Raw genomic sequence first — 26627 nt, 5'->3', positions numbered from 1 at the left:
CTATCTTGATGGGCGTGTCAGGAGGCAAGTGTATTGTCTCGAGCTGGGCGTCACAGGTGAGTGCAGCAATCAGTTTCTAGCCTAAGGAAAGATGCTTAATCCTTAAGGAGACGCCAAAGTTGGGAGGGGGCACCTTTATCTCAGGGGCCTTTGCTCTTGCCATAGGGAATGTCTAAAGCAGATATACAAGGCATGCTCAACAGCCACGGTCAGGCCCTTTTGGAAAGACAAGGTCAGGCCGATTTAGGTTTATACCAAATGGCTTCCTCATATTCTCCAATATATCCTATTGCTTGCCATTTTTATTTGTCACAGGGGAGGCCATTTGCAGAGGGAAATGCTCTGGGGTGTCCACACGCATGCATGTAAAGTCCCTAATGGTGCAGGATGTAGCCCACGATGGGGATAGTGGGAAGGCTTCACTTGAATTCTTGCCCAGCAAAGGTTAGAGGTGGGACAGTTGGGTCTTGCAGCAGACATTCTGCGACCATGAGCACTGCAGCACCAGCTTGCTGAGGATTGTCCTTAATAACACCTTGGGAGCCCCAAACCCTCCCCTGAGCCTCCTTGCCTCTGGTTTGTGTCACTTTTAGTTGAGTCCTCTTTTCCTTGGAGCTTAGAGCATCCTAACTGATACTCTCCTCTTTCCTTCTTTCTGACTTCTTTCAGTCAGTCACAAAGTCCTTTTACTCCTTTTTCCTTAATAGTGCTCAAATCTGTCCAGTTCTCACAACCCATCTGCCACTGCCCTAGGACGGCCACTGTTACCTGATTACGGCAAATTCTGAATGTTCCGCTCACAGGGCAGCAGCTAAGTACATCTTGCCTGGAGTCACCGGGTTCAAATCCCAGCTTGCTCCTTACCAGCTTAGTGACTTCTCTGTGCCTCAGTTAGAAGTACTTTGCTGCCAAGACTGTTGTCAGAGTAAAATGCAATAAAATATGTGGAACATTTAGCTCAGTTCCTGTTTTTTTTTTTTAAAAAAAAGTCTATCATCTTTTTTTCCCCCTAACATCCCTGTAATTTCTTGTGTTGTTTGCTTTGTTTAGAAAACTTTTCCCAGATGTCTCCAACTGGTTAGATCCTGCTTGTTTTTAAATCTCAGTTGAGGTGCCAGCTCCTTCAGGAAGCATTTCTTGATTGACCTATGCTTTACCTTCCCTGGCAGGGCACAGCTGCTTCACCTTGCTGAAGCGCTCTATCACAGTGCTCATCACGCTTTATGGCTATTATTATTACTATTATTTTGCTTCTAAATCCTGCACCAGTAATGATAAACTCTTTGAAGGCAAGGGCAGTGTCTTTAGCACTGAAAAAAGTTTATTGACATGAAGTCCAGGAGGAGATGTGTCAATTAAAACTAGGAGCCTGACATACTGTATGATTCCAACTATATGACATTCTGGAAAAGGCAAAACTATGGAGACAGGAAGATGATCAGTGGTTTCAAGTGGTTTGAGAGGAGGGAGGAATGATTAGGTAAAGCACAGAGGATTTTTAGGGCAGTGAAACTACCCTAGTACATAGTGTATGGCGGATGCATGTCTTTTTATATTTGGCAAAACCCACAGAATGTACAACACCAAGAACGACCTTAACGTAAGCTATGGAGTTTGGGTGATTATGGTGTGTCAATGTAGGTTCATCAATTGTGACAAAGGTACCACTCTGAGCATACCCAACTGAGACGTGTCAGTTTGACACTCATGCCTCCTGTGGGCCAGGTGTTGGGGATGTGACTGTGAAGAAATCATCCTTGCCTTTGTGGAGGCAGACATTAAACAAATAATTATGCAAACTATTTATGTATTTACCATTTAAGAAGTGCTGTGGAGCACAGGGTCTCCCCTGAGAAAGTAAAACGTATGGTGATTCCTGAAGGACAGGGAGGAGTTAACCCAATAGTAAGGTTCTTCAAAGAGCCTAAGGACCCTAGTGAACAGCATGTTCACATGAACAGCGAGGCAGAAAGGAAAGTAGGTACAGGTAGGGCCAGACAAGTTGGAGCACAGTGAGCTAAGGAGATGAGACTGGGGAGGTGAGCAGAGGGCAGACAACATAGGGCTTAAAGCCATGGTTGGGGTTGGGAGTTGTGTCCTAAGAACAGTGGGAAGCCATCAAAAGATTTTCAGTAGCAGAGTGATATGACCAAATGTGAATTAAAAAAAACATCTCTCTGGCTTCTGTGTAAGAGAATGGATCAGAATGGACAATCGGAAAGTGGTTAGACCAGGAAGGAGAGTACTGCAACCGTCCAGGTGAGGAAGGCCATATAGCAGATGTGAAACACTTAGCTCCTTGCAGACATACTCTACGTGGCCGTGACCAAAGCAGACAGAGGGGGAAGAGGAAAATCATGTGCAAAAGACAGGAAGTGTAAGCAGACAGTTCATGGAACAATAAAGCTGAACAAATTGATGTAGATCACGATAGAATGCTTTTTAAATAATATCACTTTCATAACAATGATAAGTAATAATCAAATAATAACCATAGTACTTAATATTTATTCAGTAATTGTGCTAGGCAACTGTTCTATGCCCTTTACACAGATTAATTAATTCCATCGTTGTTCTAGTTATCTATTGCTTCACAACAAACCACCCTAAAACTTAGTGCTTAAAACAACTAGAGGGGCCGGCTCCATGGTCGAGTGGTTAAGTTTGCACTCTCCGCTGCGGCGGCCCAGGGTTCAGATCCTGGGCGTGGACATGGCACCACTCATCAGGCCACATTGAGGCGGCATCCCACATCCCACAACTAGGAGGACCTGCAACTAGGATATACAACTATGTACAGGGGGTGGGGTTTGGGGAGATAAAGCAGGAAAAAAAAAAAAAAAAGATTGGCAACAGTTGTTAGCCCAGGTGCCAATCTTTAAAAAAAACTAGAATAGGGGCCGGGCCCTTGGCCGAGCTGTTAAGTCCGAGTGCTCTGCTGCGGCAGCCCAGAGTTTCGCAGGTTCGGATGCTGGGCGCAGACAGGGTACTGCTCATCCGGCCACGTTGAGGCGGCATCCCACATGACAACTAGAAGGATGTGCAATTAAGATATACAACTATGTATTGGGGGTATTTGGGGAGATAAGGCAGGAAAAAAAAAAAAACTACAATGTATATTTTGCTCCCAAATCTGCAGCTTGACAGGGCTGAGGGGTTGGGGAAAGTTCATTAATGCTCCACTTGGTGTCAGCTGGGGCAGCTCAAAGTCTGAGAGCTAGTATGTGAAGCTCGCTCGCTCACGTGCCTGTGATTGATGCCAGCTGTGGGCTGCAACTCTCTGTCTGCTCTCCTATTGTTGCACTCCACACACTGTCTTGCTGTGTGTTTGCTCACACGTCCAATTCTCTGCTGGACTCTGAGCGCCTCCAAAACATAAAACATTTCTTATTTGTCTTTGTATCACCTCTGTTTGGGGCACCATCCACACAGTGGGTGCTCCATAAAATTCATTGAATAATGAACAAATGAGTGAATTCTGATCCTCACTTGTAGAATATTTTCCTTTACCGTATCTTTGTAGGAAACTATCCATCCTTTGTTGGAACACTTCTAGGGACTGGATTTTTACGACTTTGCAAGGCTACAACATTATCAGGAAGTTTTTCTTTATTCTTAGCCCAAATCTGTTTTTGTGTAACTTTTACTCTGTGGTCCTAGTCAGGACTCGTAGAACTCCATCAAATTAGTCTAAGCTAACTTCCATAAGACATCCATCCCCTCGGTGATAACTATCAAATCCCATCTAAACCTTCTATAAGCTCAACACCCCAGTTTCTATCATTGTTCTTCATGGATGTGGTTTCCATGGTTACCTCATTCTTGATTCATTCTTTGATAGTCATTGTGGTTCATAGAGATCGAGGACAAAATGCTTGGAGAAATATTCATGGTGAGCCTGTGGATACAAAGGAATGAAGTGGGATAGAAAACCATTCTGAGACCATCATAAGCAAGTGGGCTACGAAAAGAAGTGCAGGATGGTACTGAGGGGCGAGGACATGGGATGAGACTTGGGGACTCCATCCTGTCATGGATCTTCCTGGATAGGCTGATCCTGGTGAGAAGCAGATGGAGAACATCTGGGAAGGTAATCTGAGGCACTGACTGATTGGAAACGGAAAAGGAAAACAGGAAAAGTGGAGAGCTCTGTGGAAACCAAGTTGCCCACTTGTGTCTTAAAATAGTGTTTCTGGAAGCATAGTTTGCAGATCATCTTCCTAAGAATCTCATAGCCTGCTGGCGAGCATGCAGTCCCTGAGCCCAGCGAATATGTGTTCTTCACAGACTCCAAGGTAATTCTTAAGTACATGGAGAATCTTGTTTTAAGGGCTGGGGTAAGATGGGGACTGCTCATAGTCAGATTTAGAAAAGTGTTTTTCAAATTGTTTCACAAAGCTAAAGAATCTCATGTTTTTCAGAAATTTCTCTGAAATATAAAAAGTCCCAGATCAAGTGTTCAGTCTGTGTGCATTCCATCCCCATCAGTCCTTATCCCAACCCATAAGGGCCTGAAAAACAATAAAAAAGAGCTGCTTTTGTGAAAAAATCCTGTCACAATAACCCTTAGAGAAAGGCCTCCTGCTCTGCAATCCCCCACCCCCAGGAAAAAAGCAGTTGAAGAATTCAAACTCATTATACATTCTTTCCATTCTCCATCCTCAGCTTTACTGAAATATTACATCTTTTCCTCTTTTCTACTGATGGATTTTAAGATAGATTTTCCAATGAAGTTTTAGATAAACAATGAATGGAAAGTGTCAAGTATGGTTGTAGCAAATGTAGATTTTTTTGCTTAGAATAAGAGAGAAACTAAAAGGGAATTTATCTAAAAATACGGTTTTTGCTTTTAGCAAAATATTTTAAGAATACTTACTGAATGTCCTGAGGAAATATCAATGCACATTTTTTCTTAAGTTGTAGCAGGTGAAAATCTGTCGTTACTACACAAAAATATAAGGACCAATTTTTCACATGTCAAAAGATTCTTGCTTTAATAAAATGATTTTGCGATAACATTTCTTTGAATAGAAGCCTTTGCCTTTTAGCCTGTCTCCCCCAACTATTAAAGCATTTACTTACAGAACAGAGGGAAGGTCAGTGAGAAATGGCTTCTTTTAATGAGATAGTGCCGATGAGATAGTCTGAAATGGGGAGAAAGCAGTAGTTATAATTTCACCGTAAGTCATCTGAAAGAGAAAAAAATGGATTCAAAGTGGATTCACCTACAGACTTTTAGAAGCACTGCTTGAGAAGAAACACAGACTACAATGCTCACTGACTCCTCAAATACTTATTAAGATTACCTACACTGTGCCAGCTGGGGATAAAGAGGTGGCCGAGACAGGCACAGTCCCTCCTCACCAGGGCCCAGTGCATTTAATTACAATGGTAATGAATGCTACCAATAAGAAGTATAAAATGCTTTGAGAATGAATTTTCATCACTTGAATGTCAAGTTGAAGTTAACCTTCAATGAGGGGATAAATTTAAAAACGGTTTTTCCAACTTTCAGTTTAGACTTACCTCTTTGCTTCAAAATTTTGAGAGTTGTTTGGAAGAGTGATTTTTTAAAACATAAAGTATGTGCCAAAGCCTGGTTATAAGACTAAGACTAAGAGAGGACTTCTTGCTTCCCGGTGGCTTGGCTTCGCTGGTATGGTTTCCAACAAGCTCCTCTGAGGGCAAGGAAATTCCCATTTATTGAGTGCTGCCTCTGTCGGAGGAATTGGACCCATTTTGCCCAGCAACCCTAAGAAGTGTAGGTCACTGTGCTCCTTTTGCAAAGGAGAAAACTAAGGCTAAGAGAGATGAAATAATTTGTTTCAGGTCAGCAGAGCCTGTCCTTGCCCCTGCACTAAGCTATATAGTGGAGGAGGCGAAAGGGTGACAGATAAAAGGCTAATTTCACTGAAAATTAATCTATTCTTAGTGCAGCTAATGGGTTGAACCAAAGTAATTAGAGCCAACAAAATGCTGCCTTTTTATCAAAAGTAAATGTAGGGTCTGTAGATGAAAGAACAACTTGAGGTTCTTGAGAGAGAAGCAATAGTTGAGATTTTGTGTGCAATATAGTTTGTAATAAAATTAGACTGTACTGAACTGCATGAAAGAGACTGAGCATTGCACTTCAGGCACTTTATGAAGATGTTTGTTTTACCTTTAGCAAAGTTTGTAATAGGTAATGAGGTAAGGTTATAGAGAATTTATTTTGTGAAATCCAAAAAAAAAAAAATTGCACAATGTCAATTTACACAAGGACTTAAAGCTTTTGATTTCAAGCAAGAAGTGAAGGGAGGAGCTAAAGTAATTGGATCAGAGAAATCACAGAAAACCAGAATTAAGATTTGTCAAGAAACCGTAATATGGAAAATCAAGATTTGCATCCTCCAGAAGAAGCATTGGTTGTAATAACAGAAAGCAATAACCACCAGTGTTAGGAAATTCTAATCTTAGCTCTGCTACATCTGCCCAATGAGGTCCAGATGCCAGCTACTCAAAAGAGTTTGAAGATTTTATCAAGTCCCAAAGCAGCTGGTGAGAGTCAACATATGATTCATTCTAAATTCAGACCTGCCAGGCCTCATCAACCAAGATGGCCAGCAAGAGGGTGGGAAGCTGGGAGCCGAGAGCTAGGGGCTGCGATGGAGACAGATTGAGATTCACCTTGAGTTTTTATTCTCTACCAAACTGTCACCCTATGTCTTTAATTTGCAGCCCACTTCTCAGTGTAAGTAAGGACATGCTAAGGATACATTTGTGTGCATAGAAATATATGTTATATATTATAAACAATATTATAGATAATATTTAGTGATACTATTCTGTTGACCTGGTTACAAGGCATTCTCTTCAATTTTGGTAGCAAATTATCTTACAAAAGTGTTCCTTTTCTATAATAAACATGTCTGATTTTGATGAACTCTTCACTGCCCTTTTATACTACCACCTAATAGCAATGCCTGGTTACTCTTCTCCTTCCTCCGCTGAACATCTCAGTCACCTCCTAACCAAAAGCAAATCTAAGCTCTCATATCACCCACCAAGCAAAATCATATTGTAAAAAGTCCAGACAATTAAAGGAGAAAATTGAGACTAAATTTTATGTAGGACATAACCTACTTTCCTCTGTGCACTTAAGATAATGTAATATTTTTAATTTATTTACTAGATATCGTGTCAAGTGTGTTTAGCCTCTAGTTCCTATCAATAAGTAAGAATTCTAGCAATTTACCCAAAATAATAGAATTCTAAATTCTATGTAATAAAATTCTAAATAATAGAATCGTAGTTCAATAAAACAATGTGTATATTCTTTTAAATATATGTGGCTTATGTTTATGAATAAATTCAAGTGAGTTTAAGTTTGTAGGTTTAACGTTCTCTTTTCTTTCCTTTTAATGCAGACTCTCCCAATTGCTTTTTCAATCCTCCTTCTACAAAAAACATGGAAGACGTAGCAAAGGGAGATCATTGATGGTGGACTTTTAAGATGTCAGCTCCCAGAAAGCAGGAGTCTATATATAATTTTTAAATAAATGCCCACGAAGAATGGTTTTTCAAGATGAGATCAGTCAGAACTCTCTCTATTCAGTATATAAAGATAAATTAATTTAAAATTATTTATCTATTAGGGGGCGCTGGCCCCGTGGCCGAGTGGTTAAGTTCACGCACTCCGCTGCAGGCGGCCCAGTGTTTCGTTGGTTCGAATCCTGGGCGCGGACATGGCACTGCTCATCAGACCATGCTGAGGCAGCGTCCCACATGCCACAACTAGAAGGACCCACAACGAAGAATATACAACTATGTACTGGGGGGCTTTGGGGAGAAAAAGGAAAAAATAAAAATCTTAAAAAAAAAAAATTATTTATCTATTAGGGGCCAGCCCAGTGGTGCAGCAGTTAAGCGCTCACGTTCCGCTTTGGTAGCCCAGGGTTTGCGGGTTCAAATCCCAGGTGCGGACATGGCACCGCTTAGCAAGCCATGCTGTGGTAGGCATCCCACATATAAAGTAGAGGAAGATGGGCATGGATGTTAGCTCAGGGCCAGTCTTCCTCAGCAAAAAAAAAAAGAGGAGGATTGGCAGCAGATGTTAGTTCAGGGCTAATCTTCCTTAAAAATATAAAATTATTTATTGACTTAATACTTGCAGAAAGAATTTTAGGCAGCTTATGAAAATATATAAAACACTCATGACAGGGTTGTAACGACGACATATAGTGAAAGAAATAAGATAAGGCCACCCATGAGATTAGTGCGTGTGCCTTGAAGTCCTACATACTTATGAGAACATGGGTCTGATCTCTCTGGCAGTGAAGAGACATGGTCAGTAACGTGATTCACAGGATCTGTGAGGGAGAAATTGGTCTTTTATTCAGGGGTAGCACAGCCACTCAGACCTGCCTGGGAGGTTGTCACCTCACTTCAGACAGATATGATTGGTTGACTGAGGGGATCACACTCCGTCAACAGTGGGAGAAAACCGTAATCCAAGATCTAACATTCCATGCCATGGCAGCAGAGCTGTAGTAACATTGATGGAGAACATATTTAAAGCAGGTTTCACCAAAACCACAAAAGCAAACACAAAAAACTACTCTCCATAAACACCCATAGAAAGTCTAACTTTGGGGCTGGCCCCGTGGCCGAGCGGTTAAGTTCGCGTGCTCCGCTGCAGGCGGCCCAGTGTTTCGTCAGTTCGAATCCTGGGCGCAGACATGGCACTGCTCATCAAACCACGCTGAGGCAGCGTCCCACATGCCACAACTAGAAGGACACACAACAAAGAATATACAACTATGTACCAGGGGACTTTGGGGAGAAAAAGGAAAAAAATAAAATCTTAAACAAAAAAAGAAAGTCTAACTTTGAGCAGCACCATCTAGGTTGAGTTGTTGCCAAAGGTATACCTGCGTAGGCAGGTATCTGAATGAAATCACTTGCCGAATGTAGTTATTAAGTTTAAGTCAATTATATTTTGAGAGTTAGTTACCAAAATGGATGGCTTTGGCTTCGGAATCATTGGCAGTTATTTGCTAGTGTGTCCCCTCTTATCATCTCCCAACAGAACCAGTTCATATGGAATTAAAGAAGACTTAATCGTCTGTCTTCTGTAGTTGAGTACCAGTGCTGAAAGAACACTCCCCAACACTCTGAGACGGGTACAGAAAGATGTGTGTGGTCACCGGGTATGTTAGTGTTAAACCTGCATTCAGAAGAGATAACGGGGAGAAATTGCAGGCCTGAAGAATGGAGAGACAAGAAGCTGAGGAGGAGAGTTACAATCACAGGCATTGTGTTGGGCTCAATGCTCTGGGACTGTGTGGTGCTTGGTATAACAGATTTTGTGGGGGTGCTATGAAAAAGCTTTTCATCCTCCAAAATAATTAAATAAAAAGGAGGATGCTCTGGAACGCTGCATAACTCTGGGGAATTTGTTCTGGGAATGGAAAACCCTGAAAATAGGACTTTGAATAGGATATGACTTGTGAAATATTGAAGATTTTCTTAAATTCCACTTTAAGGAATTTGCAAAATCCTCAGTCTATAATTTTAAACAATGCATTCAACTAGGATGGACACATGCCTTTAAGGCTTTTTATTTAAAGTGGGAGCATGTGGAGATAAAGTCAGGAATACCCTAATACCATAGGGTAAAGAACTAAAGGAATAGGAAAGAATTCTTCTTTTTACAAAATATCAGACCCAACCAGAATATACCATTGTATATATAAAATGTATGTATATATAAAATTATATGTAACCATTATATATACCATTGGGTGAAAAGAGAACAGTTGAATATACAGCAGAATTTCTATTTTTGAATATACAAATATATGGTGATGACCTCTGAGTGCTGTAGATGGGAGAATTCCAGAACTTCACTTCTTTATATTTTTTCTTATTTTACTTAGTTTTTCCTATATTTATTTATTTACTTATGTATGTACGTATGTATGTATCAGTAAGCTTGCTTTACTTTTTCATCCTGTAGGAAAAACATTGCCTTTAAAGAATTCAAACAGATAACGTACATGGTTATGTTTTTCCAGTAGTAAAAGTATCATTCCTTGTGCCAAGTATTTTAAACTGTGTCATGTGATGCTCTAGGTCGATTGGTTTCTTAAATGGGCTAAAACCAGATACGGCTTTGTGGGGAAACAAATACTCCTTTGCAGTCCAGCAGGAATTCCCTAAAAGTAGGCTTTTATTCAATAATCTACACAGCCTAAAGTTCAAAGCACTGTGGATAAATAAAAGTCAAAATTTTTTAAATATTAAAAGAAATACTTAAAAAATTAAAAAGAATTATAAATGTTTCATCAGTTTTTTGTTAAAAAGCCTTTTATAAGATTAACTATATACTTTGATTTTAATTTGTTGTATCTCCACAATTTACCCATATGTAGCAATAAACTTTAGACCATATTCAGGAGTTTACTTACTCAAAAAATATATATATATTTTTTTCCTTTTTCTCCCAAAGCCTCCCTGTACATAGTTGTGTATTTTTAGTTGTGGGTCCTTCTAGTTGTGGCATGTGGGATGCCACCATCAGCATGGCTTGATGAGCGGTGCCATGTCCGCACCTAGGATTTGAACTGGCAAAATCCTGGGCCCCCGAAGCAGAGCATGCGAACTTAACCACTTGGCCACAGGGCCGGCCCCTACTCAAAAATATTTTGAGGCAGCTATTCCTCAGCCTTCAGTTGTAATTGAAAGAAATTATTTCTCATTATGGTCCCACATCTGCCTCCCACTCATCTCCTAGTTCTAACTTTTGGAGCAAGGCAAATTCTTCTTTCTCTGAATATGTGCTAAGTATTTGAAAATAGCTATTTTATCCTTCCTAAGTTTTCTCTTGTCTAAACCAAAAAGTCCAAATGATGCAACTTTTCTTTTTGAACGAAAATGTAAGACGTTCTATCAATTCCTGCTAAATTTCACTTTATCACTTTCATCAATTAGTTTGCTCCATGAGGATATCCAAATATTTCTTCTGGGATCCAGTGCATTAAACACCTCTCTCATGTTTATATCTTCCTGCCTTTGAAATACATTGAGAAAATCTTTAAAAATTATAAAAGCAAGAGTCATAATTATTTTCCAGTTTCTGAATAATCAACAAGAGGATAGTGAAGATAAAATTATTGAATCAATCTTTAAAATTTTTCATGTGAACCCATTAGAAATATTTAACTTTTATTTTTAAATGATACATAAAATAGTCATATATATGCACACATCTTTCTATTTTTTAAATATCTGAAATGCATTTTTTCATTCTAATAAGATAATTTAAAGAGTGACAGATGTTATATTGTGCAAAAATATTTCCTGAATAATCAGATAAAGCTCATGAAGTAGAGATGATTTCTTTTCTTGTTACGTTATAAGCACTACTTTGGTTAGTCAGAATAATGAAAGAAATTCAGTTTTCCAGCGATACAAATTTCATCTTAAACAGCCAGGCTATATCGTGGCTTTAAAATAAGACCTTCATCTATCTTTAAGTTGTAAAGAGTATATTTTAGGGTTTTACCAAACGATACTAATATATTATTTGCAGAAATAGTTTGGGCTGAATCTTCCTATTTCAAAAAAGCATTTTTTAAATAAGGGGGTCAGGTTAAGTAATCTTTAAGGTCACTTCTAGTTTGTTGTTGCTTTTTTTTAATCCACTAGAAAAATATTCTCTTATCCATTGAATTATACCCTGAGTAGACAGTTGGTGTACTCCATTTTAAAAAATGCTTTTAAATGATTACTGTTCATTTTTCACATGAAAACAATTCTGTTTAGACATGGATAATCCAGCCGTTATCTATGAATGCTTAGTTAAACCTTAGCAAAAGATCAGAAGAATCTGCTAAAACTCCTCAGAAAGAAAACATTTTGATTTTTTTGTTGCTGTTGGATTTTGATTTTGCCCTGTAAGACACACCCCACATAAGCCGGGAACAATATTGCTGAGTTCTAGAATACTCTGCAGCTCTCAGCTTGATGAATGGCAGGAAGGAGAGAGAAGAGACTACAAAAGCTTTGGCCCCCTTCTCTCTTGAAGGCTCTTTCACCAGCACCCCCCTGGCCACACCCTTCCTGTCTGGTTCTCAAGAGAAGCCATCCAGGCCTTCCTCAGGCACTCTGCCACCTTCTGCTTCCAGCTACCACACAGGCCCTCTTTGTCTTCCCCGAATTAATGCTTCTTTGGATCAGAACCTGACACAAAGCCATCAGAGAGTGAGCCAGGGTATTCCACAGCCCCATCTCTCAAATAAACAGTCTGTTTATGTTAATAAACCTCACAGGGATTCTTGAGGCCTCTAGTGTTATGCTTAGGACCTAACATTTCATGTTTGCTCCCTTTGAGGAGAGTTGGTGTTGTTGCCCCCTGAAAACTGAAATACAGAGTGATGCATGACTACTTAGCTAGCCGGATCTGCCCAAGCACTGAATCCACCAGGGCCTCCCACCCCAACTGCTCGGATCTGGCCTGGCTCCAGAGAAGCAGGCCTGGATCTGGCTTTCTCAATCTAGCCAGCCCTGGAAGAGAAATCCAGATTTGGGTCAGGTTATTTTCAAAGGACTCGTCAGGGGAAATGAGGACAGGGCACTTTTAGGCCCTCTCTAGAAAGGCCTGGCACTGGGCTACAAGGCAGGAGACATAGCATCTGATCCCGGGTCTGCCACTGACCTGCCCTTGGATAGGTCATTGCTTCTCTGGGCATTAGTTTTCTCATTTGCAAAATACAGTTCAACAAGAAAACTTTCAAGACCACTTCCACTGTACCACCTACATATTTTAAGCAGACCTGAAACCACCTGTCAGGCCCAGAACCAAATAAACCACCTCACCCAACACTACACCTTTCTCAATGTGGGTCAAACGTCCAGGGAACTGGTGCATAAGGTGACACTTGTCTTCACATCAAGGTAATTATGGTGTCCAGACAAAGCCTTTTTATGTGTGTTTGTATTATTTGTATTTGTCTTATTTTGCTATCTTCATTGCCGATAAGACAGTTGAATTCACTTCAGCTACCTGGTACAAGATATCTCTTTAAGAGGAAAGAGATTAGCAGCCAGTATTTGGTATCTTTGAAGTAGAAGAGGCCAAGATAAGAAAAGATAAATCAGGTTGTCCTACATGGTTATAATCTCAAATTGATTTTTCTTGTGTGTGCATGTGGTTCAAACCAACCAACAAAAATTCCAAACCAGAACAAAGAAAGGTGAGGTCACCTCTTCCCCTTGTCTCCTTTTCCCTCTGCTACGTCTTTTCTCTTCTTTTAGCCCTTACAGCACTCTGAATTTTTGTATTTCCCTGGACTCCTTTTGTCACAGAAAAAGAGCAGGTCTTATAGAGCGAGTTCTTTGAGCAGAACTGGAGGTGGTGTTGTCTCTCCCAGAGTAATTCATCATTAAAAATCACGGTTTGTTATCTCTTACAAGCAAGGAAACATCAGAAAGTAAATCATTAGAGAAAAATCATTTTCATTCTCCCCCTCCTCTCACACTGCTGTTCGATTTTAATTTCTTCTAAACTTTTTTCTTTTTTCCTATATGGTTGTAATGATATAGTACATGGATTCCACATCTTGTTTCTGTATGTTTTCACATAAACATAACGGCTGTGTGCTAATCTCCCAGGGGCAAGTGGCACAGTTTTCTTAACCACTGGTCCTCCAAGTCGGGTCTCCCAGGGTGCTCTGAGGGTTGGATGAAGAAATACATTGACCCAGAGGCATTAGTCCTCAGTGTCGAAACCTCAGGTGCGCTGGGAAGCAGATGGGGCAGAGAGTTTGAACACGGGTAGAAGTTCATGGGCCTCATCTTGCAGATGTTAAACAAGAGCCCATCGTGGTCAATTTCTTCCTCTTTCTTAAACTTTAGACAGCTTTACTGTGATATGATTCACATACCATACAAGTCACCTGCTTAAAGTGTACAGTTTAATAGTTTTCAGTATATTCACTGAGTTTATGCAACCGTCACCATAGTCAATTTTAGAACGTTTGTGGTCAATTTCTACGAAAGATGAGAAAGCAAATTCCTTTATTTCACATGGCATTTGAAATTAATCTTCTATTTGTTATTAGTTTTACAGTTATTTATCTAAATTGATGTTTCTCAAACGAAGACAGTGGGTTAGTAATACCCCGTAACCCTGGTGCTTCTACCCCTGGACAGGTGAGAGGGTTAACCGGTTGCCATGCGCCAGCACACACAGTTCCCTTTAGGTCGGCATGTGAGAGAGCAGAGAGCAAACAGTCTTTGGCCTAGGGTCAGGCTGACTTCTGAGTTCCTATTGCTGGTGCTGTGTTTTGATCTACCTTAAATTCTGTTAGGAATTGGGAGAGCTGATGACTTCTTTCTACTTGGGTCCCTGCCCTCTTCCAGATCTTAGCTCACTCCTGACTCCAGGCACCCTGCTGACATCCAGGCATCTGCTTACTGCCTTGGACTCCAGGCCTGGGCTCTTGGTCTTGCTCCTGACCCCTTGCTGCACTAGAGTCCTCACTCTCTAGGAGTCAGCCTCTGACGCCTGCTTGGCCTGCTCCCCAGTGCAAGCAGCCCAGCATGTCAGTCTCATTCTGTTGTCACCCACACCCTATTTTGAAATCATGAGTGATTCTCCTCACTTACATAGGGCTGTCTTCACCAACTGAAGATAAAGAAGCTTGTATTTCAAAGGTCATGTTTCCAAATTCAAGACTTGTAAGATATACTAAGAACCAGGGATAAGCTAGATTGAAAAGTAAGCCTTAGTGATTTATTTCATATAAAGATGTTTAGCATGTGTTATTTATAAAACTGAGATATCCAGCAATGGAGGGTACATGAATGAACTAAGATATATCTCCATGATGAAATATTACTCAGCTATTGACATTGATATTTATTAAAAGGCTTTAATGGAGGTAATTAAAGTTAATGAGGTCATGAGGTGAAATGCTTATAATTTTTGGTCAAAAGTCAGGATTTAAAATTGCATATAAAGAGTTATCTCAATTATGTAAAACACACACATAAAGAAATAAACAAAATGTTATCTCAATAGATTCTGATATTTGCTTTTCTATGCTTTTCTGTACTTTTTAAAATGAGTATGTATTCCTTTAACAATCAGAAAAAGGTACATTAGCTTTTTTAAAACAAGTTTACTGAAGTATATTTTACATATCATAAAATTTACTTATTGCATGTGTACAATTCAATGATTTTTAGTGACTTTACCAAGTTGTGCAATAGTCATCATAAATAAGTCTTAGAACATTTTCATCACTGCAATAAGATTCTTCATGCGCATTACAGTTAATGCTCGTTTCCACCTTCTGCCCCAAGCAACCACTGATCTACTTTCTGTCTCTATAAATTTGCCTTTCCTGCGCTTTCCGTGTAAACAGAATTAGACAATATCTGTTTTCTTATGTATGGCTTCTTTCACTTAGCATAATATTTTTGATAATTTTTTTGACATAATGTTCATCCCTGTAGCGTGTATTTATTACTCAGTAGTCCATTACATAAATGTACCACATTTTGTTTATTCATTTATCTACTGATGGACATTTAGGTTGTTTCCAGTTTGAGGCTGTTATGAATAATGCTGCTGTGAGCATTCATGTGCCAGTGTTTATGGGGACATATGTTTTCAATTCTCTTGGGCAGATACCTAGGAATGAAATGTTCGGTCACATGGTAGCTTTATGTTACCTTTCTGAGAAACTGCCAAACTATTTTCCAAAGTGGCTACCTTAAATTTTATCAGCTCCACTGCAGGATTTAAAGTCTACCTCTCAGCATTTAGATGTGAGCTTGGATCTGGCTCTTCCATTCTCTTGTCAGCAGATCTAGCTGGTAACTGAGAGGATAGTATTATGAAAGTTATAACCATACTTGCATTGCTCCATGACATCATCCTAGAAATTATGGAAGATTCCTATGCAGCCTCTATCTTTCCTCAAGCTCCCAATAAAAAACTAACTCTCTACTTGGCTTTTCTGAGCTGTGGAAATTTCTATCATAATTTCAGTATTAAAAGGGAAGTATACCTTTTGCCCAGTTGCCTTTGCGGAGGTAATTAAAGTTAAATGAGGTCATGAGAGTGGGGCCCTAACCCAATAGTATTTGTGTCCTTAGAAGAAGAGGAAGAGAGACCTGAGCTCTTTCTCTCCACGGCAGCACAGAAGAAAGGTCACGTGAGGACAGAGTGAGCAGGTGGCTGCCTACAAGCCAGAAAGGGGTTTCTCCCCATTTAACTTTAATTACCTCCGCAAAGGCCCTGTCTCCAAATACAGTCACACTGAGGGTTAGGGCTTCACCATGGGAGATTTGGGGGGGTACAATTCAGTCCATAGCAATATGGTTCTCAAGCAGAGAGTTTTAGGGAGACAACTCTGCTATTGGCTACTAGGATGAGTTGAAAGAGAAAAGTCTAGGGGACTAATTTAGAAGCTATATTGTGATGATCAAGACAAGAGATGTTGCAAGACTTGACTAGGGCACAAAGAGGTTAACCAGCTGGGAAGAAAGAGCCTGAGTGGAATTCCCTAGCTCTACTACCATATTTTCATTATAGAAAAGGAATTTTGCATCCTTACTCCTATTTATTTATCACATTATAAAATCTAAACCAGAGCATAGATCAAAGAGTGTACTAGGCACACAAACACACCATTCACCCATCCATACACATACACACCCAAACACTGGACCATATGTACTTTCATTCACCCTTACCCACTTGCACACAACTGCATTCATCTACGAAACAGTAATTCAAGGATGCAAATGCAAAAGAAAAAGAATGAGCTCACAATATAAGTTTGTGAGAGAAAAAGACTGAGTAGGTAGGAGGGAAAATCAAGAGTGTGACAGTTAAGAGAGAGAGTAGAGTCAAGATTCCTGAAGCCCAGGGGAAGATTCAAGTGATGTGTTTCTCTTCAACTGATTCTGGAAACGAGGTTACATACATTTTTCACTACTCCATGGATATATGTCACACCAAAACCCAGTATTTCATAAACCGGCATATGTGGCATACAGACTTGATGCACCATCTTTGTTCAGGTTTATATAAAGAGGCCTCCTGGCTTTTACTTTGATGGGCGGTGTCTGCTGGGCCCTCTTCTATTAGAGTGGTCTGGGCTGATGAGTTCGGATCCTGGGCATGGACCTACACACTGCTCATCAAGCCACACTGTGGCGGCATCCCACATACAAAAAATAGAGGAAGATTGGCATAGATGTTAGCTGAGAGACTATAGTTCTTAAGCAAAAGAAGGAAGATTGGCAACAGATATTAGCTTAGGACCAATCCTCCTCACACACATACACACACATACAAAAGGTAAAACAGGCAATATAACCTAACACTGTAGATATGCTGATTGGGATGCACCAACAGTACAAGGACAACAGTGGGAAGAGAAGGGACAGGTCTTGCATAGGAGTAGAAGTTAGTAGTGCAAAGATTAGCTGAAGGCCTCTGGAGTCAGACTGACCTAGGTTCAAATCTCAGCTTCCCCACTTGGCTGTGTGATCTTGAACACCTTATTTAGCCTCCATGTGCCTCTGTTCCATTAACTGAAAGGAACCGGGAAAGAATAGTACTTATCTCATAGGGTTGCTATCAGGATTAAATGAGATAATGTACATAAAGCATCCAGCACAGTTTGGCACATAGTAGGCATTAAAATAATCAACTGATGGAAGCTGCTTTTTAAAATCCAAAAGAGAAAACATGCACAGTGCTAAAAATAATAAGCATTAAGCTTTCTGTGGAGCTTATTTTAAAAAATCTAACTAGCTTAAAGGTCTTGAGAATGGTGGGAGTATCTCAGTCAAAAAAATTTTCGTTAAACATCCCACTGGTAGAATAAGTTTTCTCACAATTCCGTTCTTTGTGAGACTGAATATGAAACGCAGTACAACTAGATAGGACTCCCACTCCAAGTGTGCTGACCACCAGATGCAGGATGACATTTTCCCAAGATATTTGCTGGACTTTTTTTTTTCTCCAAATAATGAGTCATTATTGTGAGAGATTGTTCATTGTAAAACTCTTGTGTTCCTGCCATACATACCAAAACAAAAGGTCATTTTTCAGGCACTTTATGTTACAGTCAAGAACAAAAGAAAATAATGTAATGCTATGAAATGTCATACCATAGCATAGTGGATACTGTCTTGCTGGGTCTTTTTTATATAGCTTTAAAATATACACATTAGGCACAAGCAAGCGGAAGAATTTTGTTGGACACAATTTATGCAAAAATTATATGCCTTTATATGCACAGATAATTTCTGGAAGGACAGACAATAATCTTTTGATAGTTATTATATCTAAGGTTAGGATTCTTTTACTTTTCATTGTATACCCCTATGTACTCTTGAATTTAATTTTTAAACAATGAACATATAGTATTTGCAGAATAATTTTCTAAGCCATATGAAATGCATAGAGAAAAAAATTTTACACTGCCAGATTAAAGGTAGGCCTCAATGCTTTAGGTATAATTTAGGGAGAAGAGAGAAAAAATTGTCATCTGAAGTTGTCTGTCTTGTAAGATAAAAGACAGAGAGATAAATAAAATAAACGTGTGTGTACGTGTGTATGCACACACACGCGTAACTGTTATAACATGGCAGTTACTTACAGCCTAAGTTATGCTGAGAACAAGGAGTTCCCAGTGAGAATTACCTCCAAGCACTCCCAGGGTTGCTCTGTAAACATAGGCGGTTGAGCCGCAGCATTTTTGCTAAAATGAGGCAACCCAACGGAGTTCTATCCGGAAGAAACTCTCCTGACTCACAGCTTCCAGCCACACCTACTGGTGATAAGGATCAGCACCTAGTTGTTCTACCTAGTTGTCCAACTGGATATAACTTTGCTGCTTCACCCCATTTTGCTCAACACTTTTCCTTCATTGGGTCAGGATAACGATTCTAAGGGCTGCAGCTGTTATCATAAGGGGACTGGATCACTTGTTTCTGCATTGGCTGAGGACTTTGCTTTTTATCCTTCACCCTCACCCTAACTTTTGGATATTATGATAGAAAACCCAAACAACTTGCTTATAACCAAATTTCCCTGCATTCTTACACAAAAATGGACACAACTAGTGAAAATTTAAAATTTCTTGGCTAGTAGTCTCTTGATATGGGGGTATAGTAACACGTAACTTAAGCTGGAGAATGAAGTCACTAAGAGCCCTCCTAAAAGTCCCTAAACTGTACAGCAAATAAAGTCCAAAATAAGATCAGAATAAGTGCCCTAAAGCTTAAGGAAAAATCTTCCAAAAAGCAGGAGTCTTAGTGAAGACGTGACAAGATGCCAGTTTTTTTATAGCATCCTTCTAAGGTAGGCAGATAGATGTAATCCTCTCTGCAAATGTCTTCAGTAAATTTACAAAATAAAATGATGCAGAAACTTGCAGCCCCTCTGCCCACCCAAGGACCATTTTTAACTGCTCTGTGGATAGTGAGTGAGCCCATATATGGGTAGCGTGAGAAGAGTTTACGGAGCCACAAGTTTCCCTTGGTTCAGGTTAACAGAAAGAGACCACATGGCCAATATGAACTCTCTGCTTTCACTTTACAAGACAGTGTCTGTTGAACCCTCTCCTGTTAGAAAGGTTTGCGCTGAATGAGGACAAGACTTTTTGCAAAGGAGATTCAAAAGAAAACAGCAAAAATCTCTCTTCTATTGCCGTGAATCTATAGGTTCTCATCTGAGCCTCTCTGTATTTTCCCAAACCATCTTATAATCAAATCCTCTATGTCTGATTTCCCAGATAGTAGCACTCTAAAAACCAAACCCTTAAATATATTGATTCAAAGTCACAGGAAAGAGGAAACTGGCTGCATTCTGTCCCTGGCACGAGTATAAAATATATATCATCAACAAGTATCTGAAGAACAAACAAGAGAGAAGACTCATGGCAAGTGATTGAACTGTCTGGTTTAGTTTCAATTTTTGATTATTCTGATCATAGTTTTCCAGCTTTAGTCCAAGCCAGGTTATTTACTCAGCATTTTTCTTTTTTTCCATATTAGAAGCAGATAAGCAATAATGGTGGTGGAGATGGGAGGCTCCAAGCCTGTGCCACTGGAGAGTCAAAACACGAGAGCTGGTGACCTTGCTAAAGAAAAGCGGGTAGGATAAGGGAATAACCTACCAGGGAAGGGAGAGAAATCAAGAGATGAAGAATAAGATGTCCTTTTACTTGGGTCTGGACAGCATAATGTGGAAGATGCATTACAGTGGGGGCTGTAGGCAGCTGGGACCAGCTGGCTGTGAGGGACCGCAGAAAGTTTAGTCAATTTTTTGAGATGTTAGACCATTATCTGCAACGGCTAATATTGTAACCCTCTGCAGTACTGTAGCTTCATATTTGAAGTTATATAAAATTTCTCCTTGAGTTCCCTAATGGAAGGTTAAAACATGCCTGGATTTAGTTCTATAGTCGATTTGCATTATTTGCAGAGTCCATATTTGCGAAGAGTCACCTACTTGCTAAAATTTATTTGTGACTTGAAACTCAGTACTCCTAATGCTTTCATGGTTATTCATGGACATGCATGTGTGCAGAGTGGTGAAAAATCTGAGTCACTAGGGGACACGTTTCCAGCTAAGTTTAAACAAGGGGACACTCTGCCTTCTTGTTTTAGCCCTCATACTGTAAAAAGTGTCCTTTTTGAGGTCTATTTAGTGCCATGTTTTTCATATTTTTGTGCTTTATTTTGTTGACTTCACAGTTTAAAATGGCCCTTAAGCATAGTACTGAAGTACTCTCTAGTGTTCCTAAGTGCAAAAAGGCTGTGATGTGCCTTGCAGAGAAAACATGTGTGTTAGGTAAGCTTTGTTAAAGCATGAGTTATAGTGCTGTTGGCCATGAGTTCAATGTTAACGAATCAATAACATGTATTAAATAAGGTGTCTTTAAACAGAAACACACATAAAACAAGATTATGTATTGAGCTGTTGATGAATTGGCTCACAGGAACCAAGCCCTGTATTTCCCCAAGTTATTCTTGGAGAATAATTTAATGGATGGGTATACTAGTTTCTTAGGACTGGCATAACAAGTTGTCACAAACTTGGTGGCTTACAGCAATAGAAATTTATTCTCTCAGTTCTTGAGTCCAAAGTCCAAAATCAATTTCTTGAAAGGCTTTAGGGGAAAATTCTTCCTTGCCTTTCTCCTAGCTTCTGATGACTCTTGGCATCTCTTGGCATGTTGCAGCATAATTCTAATGTCTGCCTCTGTCTTCACATTACCTTCTTCTTTGTACATCTCTCTGTGTCCAAATGTCCCTTTCTCTTTTCTCTTATAAAGACACCAGCTATTGGATTTAGGGCACATCCTACATCTAGGATGTTTTTATGTTGAGATCTTTAATTATATCTGCAAACACCTTTCTTCCAAATAGCTCACATTCTGCACTCTAGATGTACGTGAATTTTAGGGGACAATATTCAACTCACTACAGTAGGTTTAATAACAGATGACATACAGCTGAAGAAAGAATAAGAACATTGGAGAATGGGCAAAAGAATATCCAAAATAAAGCACAGAAAGGCAAAAAAATAAAAAAGGAAAGAAAAGGGAAAAAATCAAAATTATGGTAAAAGATATAGATGAGAAGTTCTAACCTATATTTATTTGGAGTCTCAGAAGGAAAGGAGAGAGAAAATAGGGCAGAAGAAATACTTGAGGAGACAATGGCTGATATTCTGCTAAAATGGGTGAAAGATATCAATCCACAGAGTCAAGAGACCTAACAAATGCCAAGCAGAATAAATTTTCAGAAGTCCACATCTAGAAACATCATAATAAAACTGTAGAAAACCAAAGACAAAGAGAACATCATAAAAGTAGCCAAAGAAAAAATGACTAAAAAACTTCAAAGGCAAAACAACTAGATTGACAGCTGACTTCTTGATAGAAACAATAAAAATGGGTGAAGGTGGTCAAAGGCACAAACTTCCAGTTATAAGATGACTAAGTTCTGTGGATGTAATATACAGCATGGTGACTATAGCTAATAACATGTATTATATATTTGACAGTTGCTAAGAAAGTAGATTTTAAAAGTTCTTATCACAAGAAAAAAATGTATGATGTGAGGAGATGGATAGTAACTAAATGTATCGTAGTAATCATTTTGCAATATTTACATGTCAAATAATTGTGTTGTACACCTTAATGAATGTGATGTTATATATCAATTTTGTCTTAATAAAACAGGGGGAAAAAGAAACAATAAAAACCACAGAACAATGAAATATCTTCAATGTGCTGAAAGGAAATTAAGGAAATAACAGCAAACTTAGATTTCTATACCCAGTGAAAACATCCTTCAAGAATGAAAGCGAAATAAAGACATTTGCAGGTAAAGAAAAACCAGGAGAATTCATAACTAACAAATCTACACTAAAGAAAATACCAAAGAGTGCTACTCAGGTGAAGGAAAAATTATTTATTATTTATTTATTATTTACCTCTGATGGAAGGTCAGAGATGCACGAAGGAATAAAGAGCAAGACCGCTGGTAAATATGTGGGTAAATCAAAATAAATACTGACTATACAAAATGACAATAACGTCTTATGGGGCTACACAGGTACACACATATATGTATACAGTTATGCATTGCTTATTAGGGATACATTCTGAGAAATGCATCATGAGGTGATTTCATCATTGTGTGAACATTGTAGAGCATACTTATACAAACCTAGGTGGTACAGCCTGCTACACACCCAAGCTACATGGGATAGCCTATTGCTCCTAGGCTACAAACCTATACAGCATGTTAATACTGAATACTGTAGGCAACTGTAACACAATGGTAAGTATTTGTGTGTCTAAACATAGAAAAGTTACAGTAAAAATACAATATAAAAGATAAAAAATGGTACAAGACAAGAGTATAGGTGTCAACATGCATTTAACAGGCTTCCAGGAATGAAAGAAAAGAGTAAATGGAAGGGAAGGAATTTTTCAAGAAGTAACGACTGGTAATTTTCTAGAATTAAATACAGGTATAAGTCCTCATATTGAAAGAATGCCACATAGGCTGAATAATAAAAACATATACCAAAAACCCTCACCTAAAAATATTAAAATGAAATAAAATACCATTAAAGAAAGAATTTTATTGGTTTCCAGAAGGTATAAGCAGATTACTTGCAAAGGCATAAGAGTCAGACCAATTCAGATTTCTCTATGGCAATACTGGAAGCAAAAAGACAACAGGATAATGTGCTTAAAGTTCTGAGGGAAGAAATTGAAACTGGAATTTTATTTTTAGTCAAATTATATGTAAAGATGAGTCAAGATATCCACAGGCATATCAAGGACTCAGAATAAATAGCACACAAAGATCCTCTCTGAATGCACTCAGCAAGAAGAGAAATAAATAAAGACTGTTTCTTGTTGTCTAAATAAGCAATGATACACATGTCCAAATACATTCTCAACATTCTGAAATGAAAATTCTAAAGGATTCCAACATAATGGTTGGGGGGAAAGGGATAGACCAGAGGGAGGTGAGGGAAAATGTGAAGATACTTGATTTTCTTGATGAAAAGACATAAAAGGCTTAGATATTGAGATCAATTTTAAGAACTTATAAATGTACTGTCATAATATATGATGTTAATATTAGAGGAAGTTGGGTGAAGAGTATATAAGAACTCTCTGTACTATCTTTGTAACTCTTCTATAAATCTAAAGTAATTTCAAAATAAAACTACTGAAGAAAAAATACCAAAAAAACCCAGATGACAGAAATAAGTCCTAAAATAACTATAATAATTTTAAATTTGTTAAAAAAAATCAAAAGACAGAGGCCCTCAGATTGAATTTTAAAATATTAAAATCCAGCAATATGTTGTTTACAAGACATACCCATCAAAAAAAGAAAAAAGAAAAGAAAAAAATATGAAAAGGTTGAAGATAAAAGAGAGAACGATATACCAGGCAAATATAAGCAACAACAGCAAAACATAAAGGAGCAATTTTAATATGACACAAAACAGATCATAAGAAAAACAAAATCATAATGGACAAAGAGAAACATATATACTGGCAAAAGCAACAAGATATAACAATCATGAACACATATGCAGCTGACAATTCTGCTTTAAAATATATAAAGCAACGAGTGACAGAATTACAGGAAGAAATACACAAATCAACAGTTATAGTTGAAGATTTTAATAAATTCCCCTATTAAGTGGATACATTAAGCAAAAAAAAAAAAAAACTAAACAAAAATATAGAAGATCTGAATAACAACACGCTTGACCAAATAGGTAGTTTGGAAGACGTTACAGAATATAAAGTATTTTAAAGCGTTAATGGAACAATCACAGAAATTGTCTATACCAAGCTACAAAGCAAATTTCAGTACTTTCCAGAGAATCAGCATCATACAGATTATATTCTCTAAGTAGTAGTATTAAAAGGAAAAATCAATAACAAAAGGGTAGCTGAAAATATTCCATATGTTTGGAAACCAAAAACATCAAACCCCACACTGCTGAGTAATTCCTGGCTTAAAAAGAAAATGAATGTCAACTATAACTTTACATGTTAAATTAATAGTTTTAAGCAAATTATAACAAAGTTTGAAAATGATTCAACTCAAGAAGCTAGAAAAAGAGCCACAGATTATATATTCAACAAAATGAAAATAAAGGAGATAATACAGATTGGGGCAGAAATCAATGAGAGAACAACAAAAAGAATAATAAAAATGACCCAAAAGCTGGCACTTCCAAAAGGCTAGTAAGATAGACAAAATAAACAAATAGAGAACAAAAATGGGGGAAGAAGCATAAATAAAATGGATATTAAAAAAGCAAAGATTATTACTAACTGTATCCTAATAAATTTGAGACCTAGACAAAATGTATTTCTGAAAACAAATAAAGTGCTAAAATAGAACAAAATGAAGCAGAATACTTGAAGAGACGAATAATCATATCTGAAAGAATGCATAATCATTAGAGGAATTGAAATTATAATTTAAAAATCTTACTATGTCTAAAAAATCTCAGTCCAAACAGCATTGCAAGTGAGTTCTTCCAAAGAACAGATTAGGCTCATATTATACATATTGTTCTAAAAAATAGAAATAGAGTGAAAGGTGCCTTTACATTTTATAATGTAAAATAACTTTCCTAATTAAACTGATTAAAGATAGTCCAAGAAGAGAAAATTATAGGCCAATATCACTTAAGAACATACATGGAAAACCTCTAAATAAAATGTTGTCTAATAAATCCAACATTGCTTTGAAAAAGAATATATAATCATCAGTTTGAGTTTATCCTAGAAAGTAGGGATGAGTTAACATTAGATAACCTATGAGTGTAATTCAGTACATGAAAGAACTAAAAGAGAAAAATCACATGTTCATCTTACTAGGTCCAGAAACATTTAATAAAGCTCAAAAACTATTTATGATTAAAAAACCCCACATACCTCTTAGGAGACCACAAACAGAAGGAAACTTTATAAAATGAAAGCTAACTCCCAATTAACCTCATACCTAATGGTGAAACTCAAGATGCTTTTTCTTTGAGACAAGAATGCTGACTATTATCACTACCGTTCCATGTGTTATTGGAGATCCTGATCAATGCAATGAGATAACACAGAGACATAAGAGGTATAGTGATGGAAGGAAATACATAAAAATATAATTATTTTCTTTATAATGTGATTATCTACTTAGAAAATAGAAATGAATCAACAGACCAACTATTGATAGAGCAAGGTTCAGCAAGGCTGATAGATACAAAAATCAGTATGCAAATATCAATATAATTTTTCTACCCTAACAATAACCAATTAGAAAATGTCTTAGGAAATAAGAGAGCATAAACGATAAAGATTTAGAAATTAATATAACAATGAATGCTCAATATCTTTATAGAGAAAAACTAAACACTCTCTTAAATGACATAAAAAGAGACAAATTAATCTCCAAATTCAATGCAATTCCAATTAAAACTCTACAAGACTTCAAGGGAACTTGACAAACTGATTCCAAAATTAATATAGAAAAATGAAGGACCATGAATACTAAAGTAATTTTCAAAATGAGGAGCAAATTGGGTGAGGAGAGTCTCCTGTAATTCAGACATTACTCAGCTCAGTAATAAAAACACAAGGTGGCACTGGTGGAGGAACAAATAGAACAGTTAACAGATTAAAGAACTCAGAAATACACCCCTTGCAAATGCAGAAACTTGGTAGTTGAAAAAGGTGGCATAACAAATCACTACAGAATAATAATTTAGTAGATGGGGTACTGAGAAAATTAACTCAGAAAAAATAAAGCTTGATTCCAACCTCAAATCATAGACCAAAACAAACTCCAAATAAAGAACTAAATGTGAAGAGAGGAACTATAAAACTATAAAAGACATTTCTGTGATATTAGTCTAAGAAAGGACTTAAGATCCAAAAAGGTATGGGTGATGGAGGGAAAAATGGACATTAAATCCATCATCAAAATCAAAGATTTCTGTTCAATGAAGGAAATTAGAGACAATGCTTCAGAGAATATTTGCAAGTCTAAAATAAACCAGATAAGGAGTT

The 26627-nt window shown here is 38.0% G+C and overlaps 1 long non-coding RNA gene across 1 annotated transcript in view; it reads left to right on the top strand.

Annotated features, from left to right (window-relative positions):
* The window catches only part of LOC123282955 (uncharacterized), a 74681-nt gene that overhangs the window by 19664 nt on the left and 28390 nt on the right, over window positions 1-26627 (top strand). Inside the window, exon 3 of the long non-coding RNA XR_006523337.2 lies at window positions 22260-22404. This is a non-coding gene — a long non-coding RNA (uncharacterized lncRNA). The remainder of the gene's footprint in view (window positions 1-22259; window positions 22405-26627) is intronic.

Source organism: Equus asinus, chromosome 2 (genome assembly GCF_041296235.1).
Source record: "Equus asinus isolate D_3611 breed Donkey chromosome 2, EquAss-T2T_v2, whole genome shotgun sequence".
In the NCBI taxonomy this organism is placed as follows: domain Eukaryota; kingdom Metazoa; phylum Chordata; class Mammalia; order Perissodactyla; family Equidae; genus Equus; species Equus asinus.
Note: the sequence above shows the minus strand (reverse complement) of the source record. Positions and strands in the feature narration are given on the sequence as shown.